Below are 20,817 nucleotides of genomic sequence, written 5' to 3'. Positions count from 1 at the left end.
ACGATAATTTTACCATTGCATGCCATTTATGTTAATACTTAATAGGACTGCTAGTGCTTAGCAGTGTTTTTGTAATACCCGACGACTCTAGGACGATTCTCACGGACATTTTGCACGCCCTATAATTTGTCAAGTCGTAACATCTAGTAATTTTTATAAGAAAACCTTATTATAAATTTAAAAATATATCCACGATTTTCTCATTTATTATCTCTATTGTGTTTAAATTGCCTTAAACGATAAAATATAATAATGTAATGTAGCACAACGGTTGAAATGTAATGATTTTACAACTAGGTACCTATTTTTTTTCCATTGTACCTACATTAATCCCGGATCTAGACTTATCACATCATGAAGTCGTCGAGATATAATATCTTAGTCTAAAATCTAATCTATATATAGGTGGTACTGTTTATTATATTTTATTGTCTTTAGATGAAACAAAGAAATAGGCATCGAAATCGAACAATTGACAGAATCAGCTTTGAAGGTAATACGCTGCACAAAAGAAAATCATATTGCATTCAATGTTTTTGTATTAAGAAAAATTATGATATTATTATGTTAAATAATAATATACAAGTATCATAATATTATGTAACTATTATTATACACACATATAAAATCTTAAAAAATATTTCAAATTCATTATAGTTGTTTAAATTGTATACGACTGTGGATAATTCATTGTAGATACATATAATTCTATATACCTATATCTACTTATTTCTTTATGTAACAATCAACGAGAAGGCGGGAATGAGTTCAATGTTTTCAGTTTTATTTTGGCGAAACACAATAATATACGTGCATAATAATATTTAATGTATTATACGGTTCGTCAAACAGGATGTAAATTAACGGAAATATTACTTTTCCCCCCTAGTTTGTTAATCGGAATATTACACGTATTGTAGTCGTACGGAAATACGGAATCACACGTCAAAAAACACGTTCTACAGTAATTCTGTTGAAGCCTTTTAAGGTCCTGAGTAACAGTAATTATACCAACGGTATAATATTATTATATTTACTGAACAAAGGATATCATTATTACGGACGTCGTTGTGATATAACACTCGTATAATACAATATACTATGTATACAAATTATAGAGAACACGGGTAACGCATAAGTACGCTGAAGTTCGTATTCGTACATTATTGAAAATTTGACTTTATATGTATAGGTCCAAGATCGTAAGTATACAGCTACCTGGAAGAATCGTTTAAGCACACCAGTTTGGATAAAATCTTGATTTATGCCTGCACCTTGCTTACAGTTCCTACCCACTTCAACATACATTTTTAATAATGATATAAATCAAAATGTTTAGACGCCTCTCTAGGCGAGCACCTAAACTTTGTTTACCTAGCTTTGAGCACATAGTGTGACGTAAATACATATTTTTAAAATATAAATCATTGTATAAATAATAGAATATATTTGGTTCACGGCTTTTTTTAATCAATTCAAAGGTACTCAGATCATGTTCTGACAGATGGCACATAATAACAATTATATCATCCATTACACAACGGGCGAATATAGTATTTGACATGGTCTTGTTTATAAAACCGTAATCTCGTATAATATCGTTATATTTATTTCTTATATGTATATATGTATAGTGTATACATATTATAAATGCTGCAATTTGAGTCATTTGAATATTTTATTTTTAAACCATAAATATTAGTGAAGGCTGCTTTAAAATTGTTTGCACGCTCTACGACAGATCTACCGTATTGTGTAGAAATATATCAATTTCACAACTATATTTTATTTTTACTTATAAAATAATAGAGGTACATCTGACACTTGCGAACGACCAACACCTATCAATCTATTATAATATAAATTATAAAGCGGTGCACTAAAAAACCATATCCATCTCGTGGCTCTACAGATATACCAGTAATATTTCAAGTGCATGACTACTAAATATTTCAATACAGGTGTATAAACTTATGGGTGAGCTTGGCATTTGTGGAAAGGATCTGATCCCTATATTTTATAATAATAACTGGAATATTATTCATTTTTTGTTAAATTATTAGTAAGTATTAAGTACAAATTTTGTTTAATTTTGTTCTAATACATTTTAAACTTATAGAACTGGTTAAATTGAATATTTATACTCAGGCACTAACTCAATCAATACCAAATATAAATATTATAGTCGAAGAAAAAGATGAAAGTATTTCAACACAGTGCACAGTTATAAGGGCGCTGCATTTTACTAGCTCCAGGCGTTAAATGTCCTAGATCTGGTACTACATATACGACGCGTATTTTTTTTATTTTATTTTTTATTGTCTGCATCAATACCGGAAAAATATTTATTACCTATGGTATGTCTCTAAATTATGTGATACACGAAGTCAAGAATCAATTTTTTTTTAACGTTATGTGTGTTAGTTGTTAGGTTACTAGTCATTATTAAAACTTTATGTTATTTACCTTATTAGCGATTAACAGTTAGTACATGTAACATAGGTTAGGATAGGCTTATTAATAATTTTTTTTCTCAATCCTAGTTTAAAAACGCGTAAAGAGTAAAACAACAAGTGAATGTTAACTAACGTAGTTTTTATTTAAGCACATATAATTGTTTTCCAAAATAATCACCTATACATTTTCTTTAAAAAAAATCAGTATTGGTCTGTTTTCATAATTGTAATTTGTATTAATTAGATTAACTTTAGAAACTCGACCTTATAAAGAATAAAAAAAAATATTTTAAAGAATTTAATATAAATTCACTTCAGCAGGTGAAAAAATTGTAATTTTCCCAACTTTTCAATAATATGAATGATATAAGATGAATTCTTCCATTCAAGTTAGGTTCAATCAAAGGTTCTATATATATATATATATATATTCGAATTAACGAACTGTATTATAATTTATTTTATACTTTATAGCCATATTTTATTATATTAATTATTCTCAAATGTTTTATACTGCCTATATGACTATATATGATAACTGGCCATTGCAATTACCTATGTAATATGTATATTATATATTATGCGTTTATTACTTATAGGTATATAATTATTTTATTAATAAGAAACCTGTCCGGTTTAACAAACCGTATTATAATATCATAAAATCTCGAGTTCGTGCTATTCGAGTTGATTATAATAATATAAAAAACCTCAGGTCAGTATCTTTAGCACAACAAGTATACTATTAAATACTGTCCTACAGTGTCGGAACTCTGAAGACAACTCGAAAGTCGGTCAAAGGTTTTTATATAAATGAGTGAAAAAATTGTTTTCCGGTGAAACTATGCTGGAAATCGAATTAAATGAACTTCTAATCAATATTATAATGATTTATTAAACACGATGAGATATTAATATTTACGAAGCATAGACTACATATTGGCTATCGTACGTATAATTGTGTTCATAGGTTTTAAATATTATAGGTAACTTATTATAAGTCAACGATTCCCCACTTGTATAATTTAAGAGGACGCTACATCCACATGTATGTATAAAATGTACTATTTATAATTTTTGAATTAATTTGCTCATAGCTCGCTTTAAAATTCAAATCTAAAAAAAAATCATTAGATATTATTGTTACTTTTCTATTTAATAATTAGATAATATTGTTACTATTTATTTATTTAATAATAGGTCAACTCCAGACTGATGTTAAACATAATAGAGTTAAATATAGTTTATTCAGAATATACAATTTTCTTTACTGTGTGTTTATAAAATTGAGACAATGCTAAACCTGTAGTTAGAATATAAGAATATAATAATAAAAAACGGATTCATTTCAGTTTTGTATATTATTTTAGCTGTGTTTATAAAAATTGGGATGATGATGATAATATTAATATAATATGTTATAAATTAAAATAGCAGCGAATTTTGTTTATGCGTGAGTCTGAAGTGACGATTACCAGATTTACCAGTTTTTGTTTCTTAAACCAGATAAATTGATAAACCGAAAAATAATTATGTATTGATTTTTTTATTATTATAAGTCGCGTACGAGAATCCCGTTCAGTAAGATTATGATTATTTATTGCAAAACGGATCCGCCCGCCAGCATCTGCATCGTTTACGTGATGTTATTATAATACATAACATTATTATATTAATATTATTATGGCAAAAAATTGCTCTGAATTCTCATAGGTTTTTACTCTTAACATAAATAATGTGTGTGTAAATGTGTGCGTGTGCGTGCGTATGCATAATATTATAAGATTCGCATGTATTGATTTAAGTTTTAGTCGGTCAGAACCAGTTTATTTGAACTGAATAAATGAATAATATACATTTATCTCATGATACAGCATGCGTATACAGCAGACAGCAAAAACGAAGTCTTCGTTTGCTTTTTATTGGGAAATTATTCGATGAAACACACTACTTCATGATCCATGACAATAACAATGTAGAAGTCGGCGAAAACGAAACTCGCGATAGCTGTATATGTATAATATTATAGTAGAGTAACCATTTTTATATATATAAAAAAAAAATAAGAAAAACAATCTTAAGAACTTTAAAAAAAAAATCACAAGAATTTTTTAATATATTTTACATTTACAATTTAATAATTTTTAATTATTTAAATATCTTAATAAAACATAGCTTTTTGTCATTCATTTTTGTTATTAGTTAGGAAAAATTGGTGAAAGCATTTTTACTTTTATTAGGTGATATTGATTGCTCATCATTTTTATATTACTATTTACTACTATCTTTTGTTTCGTATTTATTTGATGAACTGATTCTATTTAATAATTTCGACTCGGATAACAAAAAATCATAAAAATCATAAAAATCATTAAAGGAATATTTTTTAGAATTAAAATTTCTAAATAATAGGTACCTTACTAGAAAGCAACTTTTTTTTAGTCCGCTCATAACACATTTTTGATAAAAAATATTCTCTCTACTGCTGCATTAGTTCCTAACATTACTAGAGAATATTCTACAAACTTCCAAAAACTATAAGCCGATAAGACATATACTCAAAAATAGGACAATCCCGTATTTTAAACGGGACGTATGGTCATTCAATATTATATATAAAGGTACTAACAAATTACACGTATCTACTGAATATAGTTTATATTCACAAACAATAATATATTTTAATCACGCGGTATTTTAAATGTGTGATTTGGCCATTTTATATTAAAATTAATCTTTTATTGCCTCGTATAAATCCCTTCTTACCTCCCTGTAATGATGTAATAAATAATATTATATACATTATGTGTATTACCTACAGTCATATGTATTCATAAGATACTAAGGTAGTATACTACACCAATACGCGTATACCGTTATGAATATTTAGTTGGTACTGTTGGTAGATATATTATAATATGCAAACAGGTAGGTACTATAGGTACGTAAAATATTATGTGTGTGTAGTATTCCCACACGCCTAAACAGTATAATATTATATTTATACATTGTAGGTATAGGCGCAGAATAGCGGAACAACTAACCGAAATATAATTCATTATAGCTAGGCGCAAGTATGCATCATGTTGTCTTGTTTTATGCCACTCGATATTAAATATATAATATGAGCCTAAATATGCGATTACAGATCTGCATGGCACACATAATACGAAACGCATTTCAATACATCGTAAAGATTATGATCCATATTATCATTATTAAAATAATAAATTATATTGTTATAGATTATAACATCGGTTATGTGTAAGTACAGTTGTACGATTGGGGATGTTTACTAAAAGTGATGTGAGGGTTTATTATTCAGTTTTTTCTACACGTTTGGAATTTTACAACAAAATTAATAATGAAAAAATAATTTATTAATTTGTTATTTTTCTCTTTAAACTTTAATAAATCAAGATAAACATGAATATCACAAATTAGGACAATTTCTAAAAGCTGATAGCTTTTGTTGCAATACATTCAGTATAAATTTTTTTTCATCATTATTGATGCCCTCCAAAAGCTCCGCCTATAAAAACCCATGACTTTTGTGTACGATTGTGTATTATCAATATAGAGGTACCCGCGTGAGTGTCGTAATTTCGTAATATCATAATTCGAACGTACAATAATATGGACACGGAAACGCAATTCAATTTACATGGAAGTTATAAAGCGATTAAGGTCATTTGAAGAAATTTTCAAGCATTGTAATGCAAATATGATGACTGCCGGACAAGAAGGATGGAGAAAGAAAAATAATAATACCACATATCTGGTGAAACGTGTTTTGTTTACCCATTATCTATATATATGTATGTATATGTGTTTTATTCGCTAATTTATTCAGATCTTTAAAGTGTGATTAGATCCAAATAAGAAATCATATATGTACTTATATATATTTACATATATAAAAACGTATGTATATGTTAGATAGTAGGTTTATTTGTCTACTATTCTTATATTATGTGAATAGGTGTGGGCGTTTTTGAAGTGAAATTTAGCTCAAGGGCATTTTAGCCATTTAAGATTCCATGCTAACGCACAGAAACTGTATGTAAAATATTTACGTTCTTTAAAAGTGACAATATTGAAAATTTATTATACTTAAAAACAATAAATTAACTAGCTAATATTTATTATATTGATATATATAATGTTTGAACAATAAAATTACTCTCCACATAAATTATTAACTTATCATACAATGTGTTAGTTATATGTGTATAGTTATATTAAGTAAGATGCAGGTCAAAAATTGTCATACAATTGTTTATTATTTACAATTTCAGATTTATAAGCATTATTTCCACAAAAAAAATGGTTTTGATTCTAATACCTCTTAAATCTACAATTCATAAATATACAGTTGTTATACTTTTATTATAATCGATTTATATTATAATATATATTTACACTGCATATATTTTCATATGCAAACTTTGAAAAAATAATGTTTTCTAATTAAATTTTCCATGTACATTTCAAATATGGCCTTAGTTTTCTCCATATTTTTTTTATATAGTGACTTTAATACATGGAAAACGGTTGTCAACCAACCATTATTCTTATGTCCTCGACATCTTTATTTTTTTCCTTTTTAGAAATTGATTAAAAACATCAATAAACATTAGACATGAGTACATGACACAACAAATTTTAAAACCAGATATAAAGACAACATACAAAATTCTATACATGCTTCATATCCAAAATACTATCATAATGTTGTTAATAAAATAATTATTAGCAGGTTTTTTTTAAAATTATTTATTAGATTTTATTTATATTTCTAAAATATTGTATTTCCCCTTAATATAATATTATGTGTAAGAATAGTTTAATCATTTTTAGTTTTACCTTATAAATTATTTTATAACATAAAAACACATTTATTTATTAAGTACTTAAAATATAAATATATGTTTAATAATAAAAAGCTATCCATAGGTTAAGTTAGCTAACCTAGGTATAAATACATAATCATATTTATTTATTGTCTCAAAAGTGTATTAAAATTATCCCGAACTACCACCTTGTCACTCAGGTACAGATCACTTACAAAATAAAATAATCAAATTGTCTTGTCTTATTAACTGAACAGAATTTTTTTTATCTATTAAAACACGTAACAATTTTGTCGTAATAAAAGAAATATTTTTAAGCCATAAGTCCTAGCTAGGTACCTATAACCTATAAACATTTGTAAGATTTTAAGTTGATTTTTGATTGTATAATGATATACAATTGCAAAATTTTGAAATGTAACATACTAATATTACAGTACAATTACTGTATTACATAAATATGTATTATTTTATAATATGTCATCTACTATCGTCAATAGAATAGATACTACACATTATTGGCCTTTTTCCTTGTGAAATATTATAATTGGAAACGATAAAGTATTTGTATTATTCTATATTTCTATTCATAGTTCCTGCACCCTAATCACAATTATTATTAATATATATTATCAACTGAAATAGGTGCATGTTTCTGAATAAATGATAACCGAAATCAAGTGTGGATACATGTGAGCTAGAGTAAATGAGGAGGAAAATAGTTTATTCTTACACTAGAGTAGCAAGTAAAAAATTAATACACTAGTCAGGTTATGAATACGTTATTTCTATAAATTTGTATAAGTTCCTATACGGTAAAAAAAAGACATAAGCATCATTTTGACTACATTTTCATTTATAAATATTATAATATTACTATGCACAACGTTGCCTATACAAAATTCATCCGTGTTAAATTTGGTTGACTAATGCTAAAATTTAGCGTAACGCGTATGAATAAATAATATTTTTGGTTTTCTACGTATATATTCGTTGGCCATTAAAATTATGTCTCTCATGTGGTTCAAAATTTATTCAATCCATTATTTTTACTGGTTCATTTAAAACGTTTGTGCATATTTGCTGATTATTTAAAAAATTAATAATTTGATTATTTATTAACTTAAAAATCAAAAATAGGCTTATAACTTTTTCCGGCCGAACGAACGTACAGACTACATTGTTGTATCTCGGTTTTAATTTACCTATCAGTTCACTGACAAATCGTTTATTTTTTTTCATTAGATTTTTATAATCATTATTATTTTAAAATTATCTGAAAAATGTAAGTTAATATATTTTGAAAATTATTTTAGTTGTAAAAGCTCGACTTTGCAAGGGAAAACGTTTTACTATTTTTTACATTAAATTTAAATTCTATTTTCCTGGATAGATGGTGGTGGCATTAATATATTCATTTTTTATCACTCATATTCCATGAAAAAAAATTGGGTTCACAGAACTAAGTATGTTTAAAACCAGCTCTGTAGTGTGTTCTTTCATTTAAAATAAACGACATGCCTACATGACGACCATATATGAGTGATTTCAAAGATCTTTGGCATCTAAGATTTACAGGTGTGTTATTTAAGACATAACAATAGTTAAACTTTCCTAACTTTTCCTGGTTAACAGCACAATCTACCTAGTCAAATTATGAATCTAAACCGTCTAAGGATCCACTCAAACACACACAAAAAATTTAATAAAAATTGGTCCAGCCGTTTAAGAGGAGTTCAATGACTTATACATATACAGAAGAATTATACATATACATATACATATATTTTATTATTAAAATAAAAATTTTCTTATTATCAAATATTATCGTATGTTTTTTTTTACAATTATTTAATAAATTAACATTTATTAGTATAAAAATAACACCCAAATATCTAAGCGAGTATATAGTATAGGAACTAACACATACAATTATTTTACTGTGTAGGCCTTACTATAGAGTATAGGCCTTTACATAATATATCATTTTTCTTAAATGTAGATCTAGAAACTATCATATGTATATTTTTTACTTTCTAGGTGTAGTGTAGGAACTTTTATGTTCGCCCTGCAATAGAGGATACGTGAACAATTTAAAGATAATATTTTTCGTTATGAAGTCGACCACGAAACTCAATAATACATTTTGTAGAAACCACACGTCATGAAACGAAACAGCTCAACTGCTCAACACACCTGTTAATTTTGCAACTAACTTGCAAATAAACGGTGTACACACAGTTAATCGAAAGCAATCGTAATAATTGTTTTTGCACTTATCAGCTACCAATGCTTTGATTCGCTGTAAAAAACTCGAAGTGAGAGTGAAGCTTTCAAAAAAAGAAAATGAAAAAATGAATGGTTTTCTCTTGTAAATTCAATGCTAGCGACATGATGATGTATAGATATATACACACGTATGTCATATTACGTATAATAAATTTATGAACGGCGACGAATATATCAATATTTGTATTTCTACTTACATTATATGAAACTATAAAAATGCAGTAATTAAAATATAGAATAACTATAGGTCGTATAATATGTCTGTAAAAGAGAATGTATAATAAAACTATTAATAACGATTCAAAATATAATTTCGGCTAATTAATAGAAATCGATAGTAACTGAAAAAAAATTCGAGGGGGGGGGCATTTTTTTAGTATAGATACTTTTTAAAAGTAGTAAAATTTTAATAGTAAATATAGTTTAGACCTAGTTTAGTTCTAACCTTATTGACTACTAAAATGTTGCTACATTTGAAAATTTCGGGAGGGGGTCCGAACCTCTGGACCCTTCCCCCAGTTACGGCCAGGATCACAATATACACGTAGATAATGATGATAGTGAGTCCAGTGGCGGCATGAATAACTATTTCATAAGGTGGCCGCCTCGTGCAAAAATGGGGGTGGGTTCCCTTTAATCACACCAAACGACACATAGCTATACCTAACTACATAAGTAAATATTAGATACCCTACGTTATATTATTGAGAAATTATTTACAATGTGAGAAAAAATTGGTGGGTAAGAATTTATTTAAAGTAATTGCTTCATAGGAAAAAAATGCATGCCACTACTGGTAGTGACAGGCTATAAATTCAATTCAAGTTCAAAACCGAAATGTAAACAGATATTATAATTTATAATAGCTTAACGACTGTCTTGCAGCATAGCAGCAAAATAATTTATTGTATATTGTATTTTAATTTTTAAATATAAAAAAATGTGTTTTTTTATTGAAATCTCAACATACATCATATGTTTCCATCATTAGGTAGAACAAAAATTAATTATTACAAAACGAAGTTCATTGTGCAATGCGCCAATGCCCATAAAATTTAAATATTGATACCAGTATTAAAGATTAAAACTAAGATGATAATATCCGAAACATAGTTAAGTTATAATTTATATTGTAAAGTATTGTATTAAGAATTAGGAAAATTTTGTCATTCTTATACTTTCGACTGACTATACATATCGCCAGCATTTTTTTTTAAACTGTGTTTAGAAAAACAGAAAATTTTCCATTTGTCCTTCATTAGATATTATTTTAAATGTTTGCAGCTAAAATGCTTGATCATGGTCTAATTTCGGAATTAGGAACATAAAATATTATTATTGCTAGGTATCTATACTTAATTTTACAATATAACATTCAAAATTACAGATGTTTTCGCAATTTAAAAATACCTAAATATTTTTTGTACACATATGTCACATAATATTCTGTAGTTCTGTATCTACACAAATTCGTTTATTAAAAATTATAAATATTATGTACTACTAAGTAAATGTGAAAGGGCAAGTTCGTACACGGAACAAGGTCGACGACGGGGATTCGGGACAATCGCCTCGACTCAGGCCGCCGCAATGGCCAATGAACCTCATCGTAATCACCGAACCGACAGTGTTCCCACATGATCAGAAGGGGTTGTGATAACCGATTTCGTCCGTTCTTATCGTCTATTGCCGGCTATTTATCCTTCGGAAACAAAGTATATATCAACGAGACGACGAATACTTGTATTATTATTAAATTTATTAAACATTACTATGGTCTATGGGATACCATAGGATACCATAAGTTCATCGGTTATTAATACATTTACCTATATAATGGTGTCAAAACGGTTTTGAATACACGGATACTTGTATTTTTACTGGTAAATAAAATAACTCAAACTATTTGTAGGAAAGTTAGTATCGATGGATTTAAAACAGTTTTTACGTATTTATGGCTTTATAAACGTACTATTTAGCAGCTATACATGTAATATAATGTTTTTAACTATTAGGCCATTATAGCTAGCGTTTCATATGCAAACACGAATTACACATCACAGTTTTCAAAGTATAATATTTACGCCGTTTAAACATTTTATTGTATAATCTAATGCAGTTATAAAACCGCGAAAGCGGTAGCAGTATATAAGGTACCAATATAATACATGTACCAATCGATTACAGTGCAATATTCCAGAATAATTTGATTAAAGCGTTAAGATATAACTTTATAGTTAATATTTTAGTGGTTTGCACTTCTGTATTATGATACATGTATTAACTACGATTTTGGTACTTATGTAAAAACCGATACTATATATTATCGTATAAGACTTACGTGTGAAAAATGTTAAAAATGTATGTTGCAGGCCACTCCTGCCCTGGTGGTCGGGTATTTTTCACGACGACCGAAAACTGGGACTAACCGATACCGAATCTGATGGCCCATCACCTACGATGACGTTAACGCCCGCGGCATAATGATGCTGGACTGTCAGCGGGAACACAGTGGCAACGGGTGATCATCGCGCGAAAACACACCCTCTGGGCGGCGAGAGAGGACCAGCCGAAAACACGAAAATACCGCTCTCGGGGGATGTACTCGATATGGTTGAGGGGATGGCGGATGGTATCGGAAGGGTTGTAGGCGAGAATCACGGGAAATCGACGAGCGAACGACGGGCGACGAATGAACCGCATGCGCGGAAGCCAGACGAACGTGAACTGCGCGCCTGCAGTCTGCACTCTGCGATCTGCGCACACCTGTGGCGCGGGTGCCCCAACCGAGCGGCGTATCTTCTTCGCCGGTCATCGGAGGGGATGGGTGTAGCGGCAAGGACCGGCGGCTAACAGACGCGGTCAAATGTTTCGCACGAAAGTCACGGCGGCAGCAGTTACCGGTTATAATATTATTATAATCATAATATTATTATCTATAGGTATGTTATATACGCGCGCACCTGTATATCCGTTTGGCGACAGGCGCAACAGGTTTATTTTTTTCAGTTCCCCGATATTTTGCTCCCGTCTCAAGGGTCGATCGTCGTACTACTTGTCGCGAAGAATAGAATACGAGTCCACTGCTATGACACGTGATGTGTATGAGTAAGCCTTCGTGTTAATCTTTATATTAAAACCGCATTACTGCAAGACAAAGACCTGCAATGTCTATAATGTATTAATATAGGTACCTACCGGCTACCATTGTAAAATAAACTTGTCGAGAAACTTGTTGTGCAAATTTGTCAACAATGTTGGTTCATTAAGTAAATTAAATTACAGTAATTATATTTAATGTTGATATAATAATTTAATATGAAATGTGATACGGCGATAGGTATCTAGTAGTTAGCGATACCTAACTATAAAAATTAGGTACCGTGTCACTTTTTATTGGTAAAAATTGAATATTGTATCTCCTTACTATTTATACTTCGGCAAGAAACTTTGATAAGCTAGTTAGTAATGTATTTTTCATTTTTATACAATATTAATGTTTAAATGTTTAATAAAAAAAAACATAATGTAGACTGAATTTAGCCACTGTTAAGGTTTTTAACAATTATTGAAGAATACCTCATCTTTTACAGTGTTCTAAATTTCAAAAATATTTTTATTTATTTTTTTATTAAGAACAGTAAATCATAATAAAACAATTTACCTAATTGATTAATGTTATGTTTTTTTTTTTTTTAATCATAACAAAATAAATTGTAAACAGTTAAAATGTTTACATACTTAAATATGTATAGGAGATAGGTAGGTATTAAATTCTTAAATGTTAAAAACACAGACATAAGTCCTAACCTAACCTGTCAATACTTTACAGAGGTATTCGGCTACAGCCATGAAAATATTCAGTCATTTTCTTCATATTGACTTTTAAATTTTTATTTTCATCGACAATTAAAATATACAACGTTTTAAATATTATATTATAAATTGTAGTATATTTTATGAGAAAACTTAAAAAATAAGAACGAAAATCTTCATACCTTTAGGCTTAAATTAAAATGTATTAGTTTTAGTGATATCACCACCTCAGTGGTCAACTTCAACCAATACTACGGTAATTAGTTATTCTTATATGTATCACCGTAGCGGACTTGTGGGTTTTTAATAGAAATACATTTTATTGACTGATGATGTTGTACATTTATAATTATAATAATCTTATTTAGTTTTTTGAAAACCATGCTAATATTATGATTTGATCGTAAAATTAAAAAATGTATTTCATAAAAATAAAAATAAATCGGTTTCAACCAATATGTCATCTATATATTCGGTATTATCGCGTATTAAAACAATACAAGCTACATACCCCCTTCGTTGACTAAGGTGATATCTTACAACTGACCGGACCCAGACGGCTAGACCCCTACAGATCCGGCCTAAATATGCCACTGCAGGTCAGCGGCTGTAACCTATACATAATAATATATATTTTGTTGGTGATTTTTCTTTCGTGTATCCGTATAGGCTTGACTGGGGCGACGATGAATAAAACACCGGTTTGTCCACAAATCCAGAACCGCACGATATAGAGTCTCGCTTCTGCCTTCCCATACATAGCGTTCCGCCCACACGATAATCGATAATCGATATTACGTATGACATTAATATACATATAGCGCATGCAACTATAAATAAGAAATAATTATAATTTGACGTTTGTGTGATAACAGACGTCCCGGCGGTCCCGGTCTATAATATTTTTCTGCTTTTTTCATTTATCTATCGAAAAAGTATAATACAATTATTATAAATATGAACAATCGGAGGTTAAGTGGGTATTCGATGCTCATTGCACCATCATGAACTATATTAAATATTAAAATACTTATAAGTTTACCTCAGATATTCTTTTACATGCGAACGTAATCAGATGTCTTTTATTTATTCCGATCGACCCATAACATTTTAATATTATTATATAAATTCATCTGACATACACATACGTGAAATTAATGAGGCTGGGATTATTAATGACTTTGAAGTACTTATTCATTTTCCTAACATATTTAAAATATTGCTATAATAACTTATAATAAAATTAATAAGATTTAACCCAAATTAACTTTTTTTTTCAAACGCAGCACAAATAAGTTACACGGATACGTTTAAATTCTCTATTTCATAACATAGGTATGTTTATGGTTTGTAGGAAATGTAATTTCTTAAATTTTAAATTAATTACGTAACTACTAAGTGCTAATATAATTTATAATAATATATTATACTTATAATTAATTTTTATTTTATTTTATTTTTGAATAATCCAATAATTATTATGGTAAAAGTATTTCATTATATATGAACCTATAGGCATAATATATTATATTGTAGTAAAATATTTCAACTAAATAATATAATAATAGTGCATAGTCATTACTCAATATTCATTAATATTTATTAATTATGTTTTGTCTGTATAATATAAAATGAAAAATGATTTAATATTTTTAGTTGTAATGATTAACATATTTAATAATAACATTATTGTTAAAATAATTTTTATTTGATTACCATGTTTAAATACTATTAAGTGCTGAATGACTAGGTATATAACATTTTTCATTGCTATGAACACATAGATATAATAACTAAAACTAAACAACTTGTATACGCATGGTACTTCATGAAACCTCAACACATGTCGTCCATAAAATATAGGTATTATGATGCACATTTGTGGAACAATAATTTTCTATAAAACTATTATTTTTCGAAAGTTATAGCCTATAGGCTATAGGTATCTAGTATCTACATTAATTTATACTTATGTTTAATGACTGTCGACTGATATAACTTGATTACTTGAAATACCGATAATTATTTGCATATTATACGTCAATACTCATTTATAATAATATTACGTTGGTTTTTCGACCTACTAAATTTCCAACAACATATTGTACCTATGCTTATTGTTAGTCGTTTTAGTAGACAAATTATATTATCTAATACTTGACAAATTTGTTTTACATTAACTAATTTATATATAAAAATATGTTTATAAACATGACGTCTTGAGATCTTAACAATAATTATAGTTACCTATAGTCAGTGGTGTAGTTATAAAAAAATGTATGGGTACACACCTAAATCATTGATAAAATATAATATGAGGGGAGGGCCCTGTAATCCATAAATAATGTTAAAAACTATTATACTAAAAAAATTAAAAACTGTAAGTATTATTGAACACAAAGATATAAATGACACATTTTTGCATTTAATAAATATTAAATAATATGAAAATTACAATATTTTGCCATAGTTTGTATTTTGGGTCTTTAGTTATCATGCTGGTATTTACTTTTCTTTATTTTTTGTCATCAGCATGTACGTGCCTTTTATAAGTTCTAGCCGCAATTCACTTTATTTAGGGATTGGGCCGCAATTCACCAACACCACTGTCGACATATTATAGTCTTTAGGAAAGGCGTGTTCCCTTCACCACACCAATTTAATTAATATATAATTACTATAGGTATAAAGTAACTATAAAGAGTTTTTTTTGTAAAGAAATTAATTAATAATTTGTTACTATCTCCAATAATAATCCATTAAAGTAACCTATGTAGGTGATTATTTTTATTCAAATAATTACTGGTTAGGTAATCGTGATTATAACAATTTATAGAAATCAGATGAAATCGCTATATAATATATATGATATTGCGATTTACGGGCACAGATGACAAATCTCAATTGAGGTATTAATTTATTATATAGGTACGCCATACGCGTGATACTCCTCGCTAACCTCTTCAGAAAAATGTAATATCCTAACATTCCTACTTAAAAACTAGACGTTTTAATATAATTAACTAGATGTTGATATTATGACAGAACGTGTATTATTGTCAATTTATACTTATAAAATAATTATTTGACCCACTGCATGATTTATATATAATATATTAATATGTATATTCATGGACGCCCGCAGGAAATTTATTAAGGAGGGGCATAATGAAATCAAACACCAAAAAATACATAAAAAAAATATATTCCTTGTAAACTACAAAATGTGTTAGAATTATATGAAGTCAAATACCAACCCCACACACTAAAGTAAAAATATCGATGAAATGTTTATAAATCAAAATAAAAGTTAAAATGTTCAACATTCTTATTGAATTCCAAGGGGGGGAGCAAATGACCCGTCTTGCCCCCCTCCGGGCGCCCATGTGTATATTGTATAGTGCATACTCGTTGATCAATGAACTAGTATACATAATAATATGGATTAGACCGTAAACAATTTGAATATATAATGTAAATAAATATAAATCTTTGAGATGCAACATCGAAGAACTCTAGAAAATAAATGGTCTTTAAAATCTGCACATAACGTCATAAAATATAACTTAAAAACTGATTGCGAAAAATAACCATTTATATTGTGTAATTCAAAACATCGTAATTATATAACAGCACGCGGGTCAATCAATTATTATTTATTATAGTCAAACATTATTCACATAAACATAATACACTCGCAGATGGTTTTATAGTTACAAAACATCTTCAATAGCAAGTCCGAGACAAAGCTATAGAAGGTATAGCTATAATTTATTACAATTACAAAATTATATAGGTATACATTGTGAACATTGAATTACAATTTACAACTAAATATAGGTACTAAAAATGAACATATATTTTACCATTTATTATTTATGTATATGAATATGTATAGTAGAACACTTAATTATAGGTAAGTCACAAGTAGTTAACTCAAACAAAAATGTCGAGGGACTGAGATAGGATTTGGAAATCAGCTAAAAAATAATACTTAACGGTTTTCCATTTTGCGTAAAATGTACATAATCATTAAATCATAATTTTTTTATCAAACTTTTGTTTCTAGTTGAAACTCAAGTTAAACTGAAATATTGTTTTATGCTACTATGCTAGTATTTGTAAATTATTTTTTCATTGTTAGTTACTGTAATCGTATAAAATATTTAGTAAGTCTTATGTATATTTGAGTAATAATTAATTTTAATCGCTTATGGCTTATCATACTACTTATACGTACGAGATTATAATCAGTAGGTGAGTTGCGTCCCGTTAAAAAAGATCATAGCCTAATGGGTACAGGCTAGGTATCTTTCACCTATAGTTGCGTCCCAAGTTTATGGTACCGCAAAAAAATAACCCCGGAAATTTAGTCCCCGAAAAAAAACCCAATATGAGATTTTGTAAAATTTTAAATGATAATAATTGTATAATATTCAAAACTAAAATGTATAGGTATTCTAATAAATACGTGTATACGGATATTTTATAAAATATTTTAATTTTTAAGTGAATTATGAGCATTTTAAAATATTTAATATTTTTCATACTCATAACTCACCTAAAAATTAAAATATCGTAAAAAACCAACGAAAAAACACAGACTATGTTCTTACCTAAAAGTTCGATAACAGGTCAATTCACTCTAATATCAATATATGTATTAATAAATATTTTTTTTATGCATTATAGTTGACATTTAATATTATTAATATTGTATACGTTTTTTTATTTATATATTATTGACCGTAAATGAAAAAAGTGGGCAAGTGGGTATCGCTCTGCTGTATAGTAGAGATGGAGAGTAGGTCACTGATCACCATAATGGATGTGTTAAATTTGAATGCAATAACGGGTATCATTGTATACGAAAAACGATCCTGAACGGAGATGATTTGTCAGTCAATGATAATTAGTTGGATATATTATATTATTACCTATATTTAAATTGTAATATATCGTTATTTTACGCGATTTCGTACAAAGTTAAATTTCATACGTTCATAAAATGTTTTCGGTATTGACAATGGAATTTTTTTTTTACAATTACTTAAAGGAAAACTTATGGATAACTTTGTATTGGATTTTTGAACCTTAAGTATAAATCACAAACATTTTTAATATTATATGTATATTACAAACTATTTTATTACAGATTATAACAGATTAATTGTATGATTCCGTTATATATAAATATATTTGATTATATTTTATAAATTTATTAGATTCAATTATTTCAATTTGTATATAAAATAAAAGGCATTTCTATGAAATATTTATTGTATATATAAGACGTTAAAGTCTTTGAATAATTGTATTGAAGAATAAGTTTTGGGATTTTTTGATATTATTTTAACTATGTTTTTTTGTGCTGTTATTGTTGTATTGCTTACTACAATACCTAGACCACCCCAAGTAATCATGCCATATTGGCCATATTGCAAAATCGACTGAGTTATAACAAAATAAACCATGCGCAGAACTTATGTATTTAATAATTGTCTTGTATTTTAATATATAAATACAAAGTAAATATATATACAGTTAGCATTATTTTAAGAGCTATAAAATGTATAATAGGTCTTGATTCGAAATAATGCATATAATATTTTACAAGAAACCCACAACACATGAATAATCCTTATATGTATGACGCAGGTTAAAGAAAAAGAAGCAACCTTAGCTTACGCAGCGCCACCTATAACCGTTTAATCGTGTCTCATTTCAGTACGTTATCAGAAGCGGAGTTTGGTATCCTTAATCTAGTCTTCATGGCAGGCTTGCTTCATGGTATTTTTTTATCTATAAACCTTGCAATTGATACTACTTGTATCATGGATAAATGATAATGTAAATTCTTGATAAATAGATTACGGAATGAAAACATTAAAAACGCCGGTGTATGCCGCTTTGCCGGTCGTCTGTGACCGACGACAGGCAACTGATGAGTTTATACATTTTTCTGTATAGTTAAAGCTACTGATGTGTTAATATCTTATAAAATTATGAATTATAATCATTTCGAATATGTTTTCATAAATGTTATAAACTTGCGAATATTTATCTCTTTCAAAAATTAATCATAATGAATGAATGAAGTAGGTATGACGACAAACGTTAAAATTTGTTTAAATATGGTTAATTAGGTATTTTAACATTACAACTATATGCATGACGTAGTGATCGTTACAAAATTACATTGTTAGTTGTTATATTTCATATTATAGTTCTATTTATTCTATAATTATTTTTATTTTATTTAAATTTAAAATATAATACTACGTTTGTTGCCATGGAAATATATTAATATTTATGGGTTTTGTCACGAATTGCAATAAAATTATTGACTACTTTCTTTTGTTTCAGTATTGTAGGTAGTACCTATAGTACTTACGACCTACCCTACTCATGAATTGTTTCAGTCTAACGTTTTAACAATATTTAAAAAAAAAAAATATTAAAGAATAACAATTGTTAAATTATTTTGTCATATTATTGTTCAATTGTTGAGAATAATAGACCCATTGACAGCTGGTTCATTAGGTAGTGAGCAAAATTTTGGTCATTCTAAATACAGCTGTTTTCAATTGCACCGGCCATTGCATTATATAATATAATATCTATATATTAAAATATTATATAGGTACTAGGTAGGTACCAATCTGTATATGTTAATAATTAAAAATTTGCACAAACAGAATTTTTTATGTGAGCTCTCACTCAACTTCACTAGTGTTGAAGAAACACTTGAAACTACAATTATAAGCATGAAATAAAAACAAAATAAATCAAAGCAATTATAATAAATGTTGCACGGAATGCGGATGTAATAATTTCAAAAACAACTGATCTCCTTGCAAACGTTGATTTACTCAAAATTGGACGAACAGTCTTTTAAAAACTCATTGCTTAGATATACAGTTAATTTTTTTATACCTATTCGGTTCTTTATTGATTTTTTTATAATTATAAAAAAATTTTAAATAAATTTCTAAGAATAATCAATTGTCCATCTATAGAAAATATGCTGAATGCCTATGTATGACTTTATTATTTTTACTTCCCTGAAGAATGGTAATATTGGTAATTATAATAGTTAAAAATCAAATTCGAGAATATTATAGAACGTATAAGTGCGAGAAGTCTCAAGTCGCTATGTTCATAAACTATAAAATTCTAACCCAAGTTGAATAATGTGTACTAGATATATACCCATAAGCATTAATATATTTGATAAAATATGATTTAGTCATTAAGGTATATTATATCAATAAAGATTATTTTATTCTATGCACAGTAATTACTAATAAGTATTACATTGCGTTTTTTTTAAATTATGCAACAATTATTTAAATATCATAATACTTATTTTTGATAATGTTAACACTAAATTATAACATTGA

The 20,817-nt window shown here is 27.9% G+C and overlaps 1 protein-coding gene across 1 annotated transcript in view; it reads right to left on the bottom strand.

The window, feature by feature from the left end:
- The window catches only part of LOC132930880 (putative Polycomb group protein ASXL3), a 69,263-nt gene extending 56,909 nt beyond the window's left edge, over nt 1–12,354 (bottom strand). Inside the window, exon 1 of the mRNA XM_060996978.1 lies at nt 11,940–12,354. The gene's annotated coding sequence lies outside the window, so the exon portion shown is untranslated. The remainder of the gene's footprint in view (nt 1–11,939) is intronic.
- Nucleotides 12,355–20,817: the final 8,463 nt, after the last annotated feature.

This window comes from Rhopalosiphum padi, chromosome 4 (assembly GCF_020882245.1).
Source record: "Rhopalosiphum padi isolate XX-2018 chromosome 4, ASM2088224v1, whole genome shotgun sequence".
Lineage (NCBI taxonomy): Eukaryota > Metazoa > Arthropoda > Insecta > Hemiptera > Aphididae > Rhopalosiphum > Rhopalosiphum padi.
The sequence above is the reverse complement of the archived record's forward strand: the minus strand, read 5'-3'. Positions and strand labels throughout refer to the sequence as shown.